Source organism: Lepus europaeus, chromosome 8 (assembly GCF_033115175.1).
Source record: "Lepus europaeus isolate LE1 chromosome 8, mLepTim1.pri, whole genome shotgun sequence".
In the NCBI taxonomy this organism is placed as follows: domain Eukaryota; kingdom Metazoa; phylum Chordata; class Mammalia; order Lagomorpha; family Leporidae; genus Lepus; species Lepus europaeus.
The window spans coordinates 23,021,997-23,034,472 of record NC_084834.1 but is presented as its reverse complement, the minus strand read 5'-3'; the positions used below and the strand labels follow the sequence as shown (position 1 = coordinate 23,034,472).

General features: G+C 48.5%; 1 pseudogene; it reads right to left on the bottom strand.

The window, feature by feature from the left end:
* Positions 1–10,307: 10,307 nt before the first annotated feature.
* On the bottom strand, positions 10,308–12,062 carry LOC133765236 (iron-sulfur cluster co-chaperone protein HscB-like; annotated as a pseudogene).
* Between the last annotated feature and the right edge of the window lie 414 nt (positions 12,063–12,476).

Below are 12,476 nucleotides of genomic sequence, written 5' to 3'. Positions count from 1 at the left end.
AGAGGAGTAGCAGGGACCAGAACCAGCACCCATATGGGATGCGGTGCTTCAGGCCAGGGTGCTAACCCGCTGCGCCACAGCGCCGGCCCCACCATGGTGATTCTAGACCCTTCCAATCATTTCACATCACAAGGTCTCCGTTGTTTCTTTGCAGGGTGAGCAGTTAGCACACTCCTTTTTAAAAATTAACCGTTTTTAACTGACATAGAAATTATTTATGTTTATCATAGGCACCATGATATTTTGAATATGTATACAATGTTGCAGGGCTAAATTGAGCTAATTAACATATGCATTAAGTCACCCAAAATCCACTCACAACCATTTTCAAGAGCAGGGTTTCTTAGATGCTAAGAAACAGCCACCTATGCACACACAGGACAAGGAGGTAGTTAATACTTTGTAACAAAGTGCTTAATTGCCACAGCAAGTACTCCAACTTTATAGAAAAAAGCTCTGCCTATTTTCAAATTATTGCACATGTTTAGAGTGCTAGCTGGTGGCAGCTAATAAAGAAATACATTCTGGCTGACGGCATAATTACCCCACATTATGGGAAGGTGGTCTGGGATCGTGGAGAGGTTACTCCTCTAGGCTCCGTGGGTCCTGGCTGGCAGGAGCAGCTCACCGGCAACAGCTGAGTGACCAGGAGAGGCCCTGAGATCTCCAGGTCTCCAGTTCTTTAACAGCGAAATGGAAAGTTGAAAGATGTTTACATGTGCATTTCCGGGTTGATTTCTTTGATCCTGCTAATTTAAAAGCTTCAAGGAGTGGAAAGAGTGCTTGAAAGAGGAGAGCGTATTATTAAAATAAAGGAACTCTAACCTTATATAATTTTTTAAAGATGCAGTTATGTCTAATTGGGGAGGCAATACCTAAGGTTATAATGAGAAAGAGCAATCTAACCCTGTTTAAGTATAATAATTTTTTCATTGTCTGAGAAGTCAAAGTATGAACAATGGCTAGAAAACCAGGCTTAGGGCCGGCACTGTGGCTTAGTGGGTAAAGCTGCCGCCTGCAGTGCCCATGTTCCATATGGGTGCCAGTTTGAGTCCCAGCTGCTCCTCTGCAGATCCAGTTCTCTGCTATGGCCTGGGAAAGCAGTAGAAGATGACCCAAGGCCTTGGGCCCCTGCACCCACTTGGGAGACCTGGAAGAAGCTCCTGGCTCCTGGCTTTGGATCAGCACAGCTCCAGCTGTTGCAACTATCTGGGGAGTGAACCAGCAGATGGAAGATCTCTCTCTCTCTCTCTCTCTGCCTTTACTTCTCTGTAACTCTGCCTTTCAAATAAATGAATCTTAAAAAAAAAAGAAGAAGAAAAGAAAGAAAACCAGGCTTAACTTCTGTAACAATAAAAGGGGATTCTTGTTAAATATCAAGACATGTGTATGTATACATATGTTAGCAGTCGCCCTTGAGAAACCTTCTGCTGTGTTCCTAGGTCTCCTATCACAAAAGACACTTTGGTCAGCATTTGGCTGTCAAAACCACCGACTCTAAGCAGCTGGACTCCTGCACAGAACTCTGGAAGTCTCGCAAAGGAATGAGGTCTGCTATGGCTGGCTGTGAGATGACAGCATTCGAGTGATCCTTTGCAGAAGGGCTGGAGAAATTTCTCCAGCACAATTTTTTTTGACAGGCAGAGTTAGAGAGAGAGACAGACAGAAAGGTCTTCCTTCCGTTGGTTCACCCCCCAAATGGCCGCTACGGCCTGCACGTTGCACTGATCCGAAGCCAGGAGCCAGGTGCTTCCTCCTGGTCTCCCATGCGGGTGCAGGGCCCAAGCACTTGGGCCATCCTCCACTGCACTCCCGGGCCACAGCAGAGAGCTGGCCTGGAAGAGGAGCAACTGGGACAGAACTGGTGCCCTAACCGGGACTAGAACCTGGGGTGCCAGCGCCGCAGGCGGAGGATTAGCCTAGTTAGGCACGGCGCCGGCCTCTCCTGCACAATTTTGAGGAGGGGTGTCGGGTAGTGGCTGGCAGGGACACACACGATTTTAAGTAGGAAGGCCAAGGTTGGCCTCATTAACAAGTTAACGTTGGAGCAGGAGTTAACTTTACCGTTATCTTGGAGATGAGCATTCCAGCCGGGTCTTGCGGCAGGACAGTGCTTGTAAGAGGTCCCTGTGGCTGGAGCAGGGCGAGAGGCAGAGTATAGATGATGGGAATGGAGAGGAACGGCCAGCGTGGGGGCCGGTGCCTCAGAGTCATGATGGAACTCTGGCCTTTACCTAGCAACAAGACAGGGCATAAAGGGAGGGTTTCAAGCAGTGACATGGTCTGACATCCACCTCATTGGAATCCCTTTGGCTCCAGTGTTGAAAGTGGGTGAGTGAGGTCAAGGACGAAACAGGGGCACCAGCTGGGAGGCTGGCACAGTCATCCAAGCTAGAAGTCACAGTGACGTGGACCAGGCATTAGAATGGAGAGACTTCGGAGTCACATTCCAGATTTTACAAGTAGCGTCAATGGACTGGAAGTGGGATGTGCAAGAGGCAAAGAGAGAAGCCAAGAATGACGCCACGGTGTTTGGCCTGGGCCACTGAAAGAGTGGAGTTGCCATCAACTGAGATGGTAATAAAACGAAACACCCAACTCGTCCACAAATCTGTGGTTTTCCATGTTTTAAAAAAATGGTCAAGGCACTAAAATGTCCACTATGTCATCCCAATTATCAAGTCTCATACCCAAGCTTGTTCTTTTGTGCTCACACCCTTCTCCCTGCTGGGAATAATCTACTCTTCCCTCTTGGCCTAAAGGGTTAGTTCAAGTTTCACAGCATCAGATAGTCCCAGCAAAATACACTATTGTCTTTAATGCACAGTCCATAAAGGTTCACTTACATTTTTTAAAAAAAAGATTTATTTATTTGAACATTAAAGTTACAGAAAGAGAGGGGGAGATAGAGAGATAGAGACAGAGACAGAGACAGAGAGAGAGAAGGGAGAGAGATCTTCCATCTGCTGGTTCACTCCTCAGTTGGCTGCAATGGCCAGGCCAGAGCCAAGAGCCAGGAGTTTCTTCCAGATCCCACACATGGATGGCAGGAGCCCAGACACTTGGGCCATCTTCTGCTGCTTTTTCCAGGTGCGTTATTAGCAGGGAGCTGGGTCAGAAGTGGAGCAGCTGGGACCTGAACCGAAGCCCACTTCACTGCAATGCCAGCCCCCATAATGATTTATTTTAATCAAATGATACTACTCATTAGATCACCATTGAATTTGATCCCTCAGTAACTCTTCCTTTACTCAACTTTTCCACCAAGAACTCCCTTACAAATGTCACTCGGCCCTGACTTGCCGTAGAATTCACCACTGTCAGGGTCTAGGCCTGTCTTGTGCCCTCAAGCCTCCCCCAACTCACCCTGCCTGCCGGGGTCGGCCTGGAAGTCTCAGACAGTTAAGGACAGATAACAACACAAGAGCTTTGGAGAGCTGCATTGTTTTTTATGATGCTCTGACTCCAGCGTCTGCCTCCTGCGCCTGGGGATTCCCGTGGGGACAAGTTCAAGGCTGTTGATAAACTTGTGAATGAGCTGACTCCACAGAAGCACCTAAAACCACACAGCTGTCCACTCCCAGAGCCGCACTCCGGCACGTGAACATGCCAGCCCACCTCTTCCAGTGCCACACGTGAAAGAACGCCTGGGAAAAAAAGACAAAGTGTGTCATTTTCACTGACAGTCGGGTCTTAGATATTATTTATAAAAGGCAGAAAAGACCAGGGGCTTTAAAGTGAGGGGTGGGGGTGGCGGAACTGGGTGTTTGAGCCATGATTAAGATGCCGGTCTGAGAGTTGTCTGAGAGCTCCGACTCCTGGGAGGAGCTCACATAACTGGGTTCCCGTCACCCAGTGGGGAGACCTGGATCGAGATCCCAGCTTGCCTAGCCTGGTCCCTGTAGGCATTCGGGGAGTGAACCAGAAAATAGAATCTCTCTCTGCCTCTCTTTCTCTCTGCCTATCAAACAAATAATTAAAAAATTTTTTTCTTTCTTTATTTTTTTTGACAGGCAGAGTGGACAGTGAGAGAGAGAGAGAGACAAAGAGAAAGGTCTTCTTCTGCCGTTGGTTCACCCTCCAATGGCCGCTGCGGCCAGTGCACCGCGCTGATCCGAAGCCAGGAGCCAGGTGCTTCTCCTGGTCTCCCATGGGGTGCAGGGCCCAAGCATTTGGGCCATCCTCCACTACACTCCCAGGCCACAGCAGAGAGCTGGCCTGGAAGAGGGGCAACCAGGACAGAATCTGGCGCCCCCCCCCCACTAGAACCCGGGGTGCGGCGCCGCAGGCGGAGGATTAACCTATTGAGCCCCGGTGCTGGCCTACCAAAAAAAAAAAAAATTAAGAAGTGAGAGGGCATGAACTTCAGTTTCGCTGGGCCCCATGTTTCTCCTTCCCATGTAAATTCTCTGACTCCCTCTTCCAATGAAATGGTTCCGACCACCACACCCTAAAGACGCCCAGCCCTGCCTCTTCTCTGAGCTACCAAATGGCTCTCCCTGGACGTGCACAGGCTCCTCAAGCTCAAAACAGTCAAAACTGAATGACCAATCTCTTCTTCCCCTAGGTGCTTCTCCATCTTCCCTTCTCAGACAACGCTCAGATCCAAAACTAGAAACGTGACGTCATCTTCAGCCACTCTCTGAATCCGGAGAGCGCTGTTCTGAACACCCTTAGCGCCCACCTGGCCACCTCCATTCACAAGAAGACGATGGCTTGGCTTCTAACCGCCTTGTCCTCCTGGCCGTCTGGATGTAGTTGCCAAGGAGACGGCTAAAACACAGACCTAATCATCTCCCTGCCTTAAGACTTCACATTGGTGCCGGCGCTGTGGTGTGGCAGGTAAAGCCGCTGCCTGCAGTGTGAGTGTCCCATATGGGCGCCGGTTCAAGTCCCGGCTGCTCCACTTCCAATCCAGCTCTCTGCTATGGCCTGGGAAAGCAGTGGAAGTTTGCCTCAAGACCTTGGGCCCCTGCACCCACGTGAGAGATCTGGAAGAGGCTCCTGGTTCCTGGCTTCGGATTGGTGCAGCTCCGGCTGTTGCAGCCATTTGGGGGGTTAACTGGCAGATAGAAAACCTCTCTCTCTCTCTCTCTCTCTCTCTCTCTCTCTCTCCCTCTCTGTAACTCTGCCTTTCAAATACATAAATAAATAAATCTTAAAAAAAAAAGTCTTCGCATGCATCCCTGCTGCCTTCAGAACCAGAGCCTCTGACGCCCTGATTAGTGGCCACTTTCCCAGCTTTCTCTATTCCCATACCCCTTTCCCTCAAACTCTGGATTGGACCAACTATGTTCTCTGACAACGTCACTGAATTTGCTGTGCTGTTCTCTCTCCTCATGTGGTACTTTATCTATTTCTTCCCTACACATTTTTACCTGTCTTACTCTTTAAAAAAAATGATAGTGATGATGAATCTAGGCCAAGCATATGTTAAGCTGCCATAGACCAGGAAACCCCTGCCCCCAAGGAGCCACAGAGCAGCAAAGCCACGGTCATAGATGTTATGATCACACCGGATGGCAGGTGCCTGAGGCCCAGTGGCCTTACTGGACGCAGCTTGCCACCATGCTACAGCAGAGTGGCTGACCTTGTGTGTGTCCCCTGGGGCAGATATGGTTACTTGCTTGTCTTCATTCTCCCAAACAGATTTCACTGCCTTCCTGTCTCTTTCCCTCAAATCCAATTCATCGCCCTTTTTGTGTGTTTTTTTTTTAAACAAACACCATTTTTTTTAAAAAAATTATTTATTTATTTTTTGAAAGGCAGAGTTATAGAGCAGCAGAGGCAGAGAGAGAGAGAGAGAGAGAGAGAGAGAGATCCTCCATCCACTGATTCACTCCAATAGATGGCTGCAACAGCTAGAGCTACATCAATCCAAAGCCAGGAGCTTCTTCCTGGTCTTCCATGCGAGTGCAGAGGCCCAAGCACTTTCCACTGCTTTCCCAGGCCATAGCAGAGAGCTGGATTGGAAGTGGAGCAACCAGGACTCAAACTGGTGTCCAAGTGGGATGCCGGCACTACAGGCGGCGGCTTTACCTACTACACTACAGTGCTGGCTCCACAAACATCATTTTTTTTTTTTAAAAAGAAGTTTTTGTTTGTTTGTTTGAAAGTCAGAGTTAGAGAAAGACAGAAATCTTCCATCTCCTGTTTTACTCCCCAAATGGCCACAACGACCAGCACTGGGTCAGGCTGAAGTCAGGAGCCACGAGCTTCATCTGGGTCTCCCATGTAGGTGGCAGAAGCAGAAAGAAGAGAGAGAGAGAGAGAAGAGAGAGAGAGAGAGAGAGGTCTTTCATTCACTAGTTCACTCCCCAAATGGCTGCAATGGCCAGAACTGAGCCGATCCGAAGCCAGGAGCTTCTTCCATTGCTCCCACGGGGGTACAGGGACCCAAGCACCTGGGCCATCTTCCTCTGTTTGAACACAGATGCTCCCTGGGAGAATGAAGCCTATCAGCATCCAGACCTCAAGCACTTCAGTGTTTTGAGCAAGCGACTTGAAACATGTACAGCCCCTATGTGGCTGTGGCTTCAATACACATTTCCCTCCTATAACCAGATCTGCTAGCTCTGAGGAGCTGGAAACGTTACTTGAAGTGTGTGTTTAAAAAGGTCATTTCAGGATGAAGTGTGACTTGTAGGAGGTGTACCTGTCACTGGAGCCAGGAGCGTTAGGGGGACCCGGGCCAGCTGGGGTGGCCCCAGGGGGGGCTGGGGAGATGTGTACAAACATGCAGGTGGGAGGGGCAGCAGCGGGTTCTTGTTTCTCTCTTCTCTTGGTTTAGGATGCTGATGAGTTAGCCTTCCTTTCAGCCCACTTGTAGATCTTCTGGGGTCATCACAACCTGGGATGATAGTATCAAATTCAAACCTACCCAGGCCTTCATTTTCCTCCCCACCTGGTCCGCGTCCTCACCTTAGCTCAAAGGTTACTCCAACTTGCCACAGCTGCTTCTGCTTTCTCTTCTGGACTATTTTGCTTACCGGGGACCACAGGATTACCTCTCGAGAACCTATCTACCCACCAGGCATTTATTCAGTCCCCAGATATCCATCAAGCACCCACGTTTGACCCCGTAGTCGAGATGCCTCGTGGGACACACACATTTGCTATCAGGGGGCCTGGCTTCAAGGTCTGGCTCCTGCTGACCCAGCTTCCTGTTAACAGGCGCCCTGGAGGCAGCAGGTGACACCTCAAGTAGTTGCATCCCTGTCCTCCGTGTGGGAGGTCCAGATTGAGTTCTGGGCCCCTGGCTTTGGCTTAGGACAGCCTTGGTCGTTGCATTTGGGGAGTGAACTAGTAGATGGAAGAGCTCTCTCTCTCTCTCTCTCTTTGTCTATCACTCATTGTGTCTTTCTGCCTTTCAAATAAAATGAAAATAAATGCATATTTTCTGTAAAATACATCTTATTCTTTAGGGTGCTGGGTTCTGTTCCCTGCATTCAGTAGTCATTCATAATTCAGTCAACATTTACTGAACAAAGAAGCAAATCAACTCCCTGACATAGGGCATTACAATGGCTCAGGATCTTTGAAATCAGGTCTGCTCTGGAAAATGTGATTGTTAAATGTTAAATGTGATTTAACATTCCTTTTTCAAAAGGTTTTACTTATTTATTTATTTATTTGTAAGGCAGAATGAGAGTGAGAGACAGACAGAGATCTTCTACCTATTGATTTACTCCCCAAATGGCCACAACAGCCAGGGCTGAGCCAAGCCAAAGCCAGGAGCCAGGAACTCCATCTGGGTCTCCCACACGGGTGACAGGAGACCTAGCACTTGGACCATCTTCTGCTGCTTTTCCAAGAGCATTAGCAGGGAGCTGGATTGGAAGAAGAGCAGCCAGAACTCAAACCCACACTGCAATATGAGATGCCGGGCACTGCAAGTGCTGGCTTCACCTGCTGCAACACAACATTCCCATTTTTGTGCCGTACTGCCGTACCGTTCCAGCTAGAAGGAACTATGGAAACCAGTGTTCTCCCTCACCTGGACTGCTGTCTTAAGGTCCTACCATACAAACCCACAGAGGCAGAGGGACAGGGTGCAAGCTGAGGGCGAGAACATTATAGGGTGACTCGTAGCAGCCCCACTGAGTGCAAGTCCTGCCCACAGCACTGCTCCCAATCCAGACATCCATTCTGGTGAATTCTGGGTGCATCCATTTTATTTTTGGAGAGTTACAGACACTACTACTAGATTTCAAAACTCAAGTGACATAAATAACTTCGGGCAGAGTTCAGTGAAGAAGCACTGTGAGAACGACCATGAGCCAAGTGTGGGGAGCGGTACCTATTAATAGACAATGAACTTGAACTCACTCAGCCTGAGGAAGAGAAAGTGTAAGGTCAACCTAACAGCAATCTCGAGTGGCTAAGAGGTCAGCGAAGAGCAAAGAACCAGTAAGGGGCAGACACAGCCCCTGATCCACTTTGCTTTAGATTCTGTCTTTTTAAAACGGGGTGATAGAACTACTCACAATTTTGTCCAAGCCCCGTTGATAAATGAAAGGTCCCTGAATCCTTGCGGCTGGATGTGAAAAGTTGGAAGGAACTCTGCACTGAGAGCTGTGAAAGACCTTCAACAGCCCCACAAAAGAAACTTCAGGCCACCCCAGCTGCACACCTACAATGGTCAGAATGGAAAATGTTATGGTATATTTTAACACCCACAAACAAACCATACAAGGAAGCTACAGTGAGCACACTTCCAGCTGCTATAATGTCACTTTTGGGAAAGTTTGTAATTCGCAGCATTCAAAGTACACTAACCCACCTGTTTCCCTAAGTCTCCGGTGGCACCCTCAGTTCTCCTACAAGAGCACAGGGCACTTCAAAAGAGAAACGGAAATTCTTAGGAGAAAGACTTCCTGTTACAATTTTTACAATGTATTTTATCTGTCTTTATTTTACTTGAAAGGCAAAGAGACAAAACCAGAGAGAGACATCGTTCATCTGCTGGTTCCCTCTCCGAATTCTTGCAAAAGACACGCCAGGCCAAGTCAAAGCTGGGAGCCTGGAGCTCAGTCGCACACGGGGTGGTAGGAACTCAAGTTCCTGGACCATCATCTGCTGCCTCCCAGGTGCACACAGCAAGAAGCTGGAACTGGAAGAGGCGCCAGGACACAAGCCCCAGCACTCTAGCAGGGGAGGCAGGCAGCCCGGCTGGCATCTTGGCCACTGCACCAAACACCCAGCACAGAACAAAGACTTCTCAGCTGAAGTCAGAGGCAGAGTGACAGGCACATGGTGCAGGCCGATCCACTGTTCTCTTGACTATTTCTATTTTTTTAAAGATTTATTTATTGATTTGAAAGTCAGAGTTGCAGAGAGAGAAGGAGAGGCAGAAAGAGAGAGAGAGGTCTTCCATCCACTGGTTCACTCCCCAAGTGGCCGCAACAGCCAGAGCTGTGCTGATCCGAAGCCAGGAGCCGGGAGCTTCTTCCGGGTCTCCCATACAGGTGCAGGGGACCAAGGACTTGGGCCATCTTCTACTGCTTTCCCAGGCCATAGCAGAGAGCTGGATCAGAAGAGAAGCAGCTGGGACTCTAACCGGCGCCCATATGGGATGCTAGCACTGCAGACGGCAGCTCTACCCGCTACGCCACAGCGACAGCCCCGATTAATTCTATTTAGACTCTTACTTAATACTGGGAAGTAGTGTACTAGTGAGGCTGGTTGGGCAGAACAACGTTTTCACTTGAGGCTAACAGGTCCACATGACCTGAGCCTCCACAGAGTCCTTAGGACTTCCTCATTGTCCAGTTTTCCTCTCCCATCTCCTCTTTCCTGTAATCACAAACTTGTATCTTCCAGCTTTATACATGGAACAATCAGTGGTCAACCAGCAGAAACACTCACTGTCTGATCATCCATGAAAATAAAGGTTTTACTAGGTGCAACTTCAGGGAAAATGATTTTAGTCTTTGTTTACTTATTTGAGAAGCAGAGAGAGAGAGAGCGAGCGAGCACTCCTATCCACAGATTCAGATGCTGGGGCCGAAGCCGGGAACCAGCAATTTCAATCAGGTTTCTCGCCCAGGTAGCAGGAACCGAGTCACTTGAGCCATCACCACTGCCTCCCAGGATGTATTGTGCGTTAGCAGGAAGCTGGGTCAGGAGCTGGCGCCAGGCACTGAACCCAGGTGCTCTGGTGTGAGATGTAGGTGTCTAAACAGCTGTCTGCCCCAGGAAAATGATTTTAGGTTAAACAAGTCATGGTAACTTGTAAGATATAGGAAGGGTCCTCTCAAACAAAGTATATCTAAAGTGTTTTTTTTTTTTTAGAAATATATAAGAACTTTATTTTTAAAGCTTTAAATTAGCAACAATTACAGGGGAATCTTCTTTAACTTGAGCTTTTCTTCAACATTTGAAAAGTATCTCATCTTTGTTAAAATTTCCTTGGCCTTTTCAAAGTCATCTTGTTCAAAAGCTTTGCCCACATTTTCAGTAAGTTCTTTCTGTTTAGCTCTGACAATGGATTCAGTCTCTTTCATGGCAGCTTCACTTTGAGCTTCTGCGAGTTTTTCATTGATTTCCATTATCTCCATGAGGAACTGCTTGTCCATTTCATAATCTGTCCCTTCAGGAATCTCTACTCCATGGAGCTTTAGCTTACAAGGTATAGTCCCCTGCTCAGTGGGGCCAGAAGGGTCTTATAGGCATCATTCACCAGGGTCGAATGCTTCTCCGAGAAGTCCTTTTCAGTCTGAGACCTCTGGCTGAAGAAATCTGGGTGGACAAGATGCTGTAGCTCCTGGTACCTGCGCTGGAGCTACATGGTATCAACTCTGAAGGAACGGTTGCAATCCAGGAGGCTAAGTAGTCTCGAGCTCGGTCAGGTGGCTGCAGCACGCAGCACTGCGGGCAGAAGAACCTGTCCCCCAGCCCAGGGGCCCCCGGGACGCCGCAGTTCCAACATCCGGGCGAATTACCTAAAGTGTTTTTAATAATTAAAGAGGCCTAAAAACTGTGGTGCCTACGGTTTCCTAACTGTACTTCCTTTGAATTATTTCTTTTTTTTTTTAAAGATTTCATTTATTTATTTGAGATGTAGAGTTACAGACAGGGAGAGAAAGACACATAGAGAGAGGTCCTCCATCCACTAATTCACTCCCCAAATGGCCGCAATGGCTGGAACTGTGCCAATCCGAAGCCAGGAGTCAGGAGCTTCTTCCTGGTCTCCCAGGCGGGTGCAGGGGCCCAAAGACTTGGGCCATCTTCTGCTACTTTCCCAGGCTATAGCAGAGAACTGGATGGGAAGAGGAGCAGCCAGGACTAGAGCCGGTACCCATATGGGATGCCGGTGCCGCAGGCAGAGGATTAACCTACTGAGCTACAGTGCTGGCCCCTGAGTTATTTCCATGGGAGGCATATCTGCTTATTGGCTGTAAGTGAATGCTCATTTAAAAAAATTTTTCAATGTATTTTTATTTTATTTTAAAGTCAGAAAGAGAGAGAGGGAGAGAGAGACACACAGCAAGAGAGAGAGAGAGAGAGAGAGAGAGAGAGAAGGGCAGAGACAGAGAGATCTTGCATCTGCTGGTTCACTGATGAAATGTTTCCAACAGCCAGGGCTCAGAACTCCATCTGTGTCTCACGTGTGTGTGGCAGGGACCCAACTACTTGAGCCATCACTTGCTGCCTCCCAATGGTGAGCATTAGCAAGAAGCTGGAATCAGAAGGGAGCTGGGATGCAAACCCAGGCACTCTGATATGAGATGTGAGCACCTCAAGCAGCATTTTTTTTTTTTTAAAGATTTACTTATTTGAGAGACAGAGTTATAGACAGAGAGGAAGAGACAGAGAGAAAGGTCTTCCATCTGCTGGTTCACTCAACAAATGGCTGCAATAACTGGAGCTTAGCCGATCTGAAGCCAGGAGCCAGGAGCTCCTGCAGGTGCAGGGGTCCAAGGACGTGGGCCATCTTCTACTGCTTTCCCAGGCCATAGCAGAGAGCTGGATTGGAAGAGGAGGAGCCGGGACTTGAACCAGCGTCCATATGGGACGCTGGTGCTGCAGGCGGAGGCTCTACCCGCTAAGCCACAATGCATGTCCCCAGTGCTAATATATTTTTAGATTCCTACTCTGGGCATGACTCGTTGGGTCAATGAATGATTGATAAGTGCTCGTGCCACCTGGGTTCTGTATTTCACAAGAGAAATTTCTGAGCCTAAAGAGGTTCAGAGACTACTTTCAAGGTCAGCTGTTCATTTCAACACGCAAGGCGGGAACGAGCGTGCCTCCCCCCTCCGCCCCTGGAGCAGATGCCAGGCAGCAAACTGGAGACAAGACTTTCAGCTCCTGGGGAAATGAGGCCAGAAGACACCACTGGAGTGACAGGCACAGACTTCTCAGAGTCAGGACAGAGTTGAGAGAGAGAAAAAAAGTTAATAATTTGTTTCTCTTTATCTAAAGACCAGAACCCAGTTCAACATTTAGAATAAAAGTGTACGCAGGACAATAAT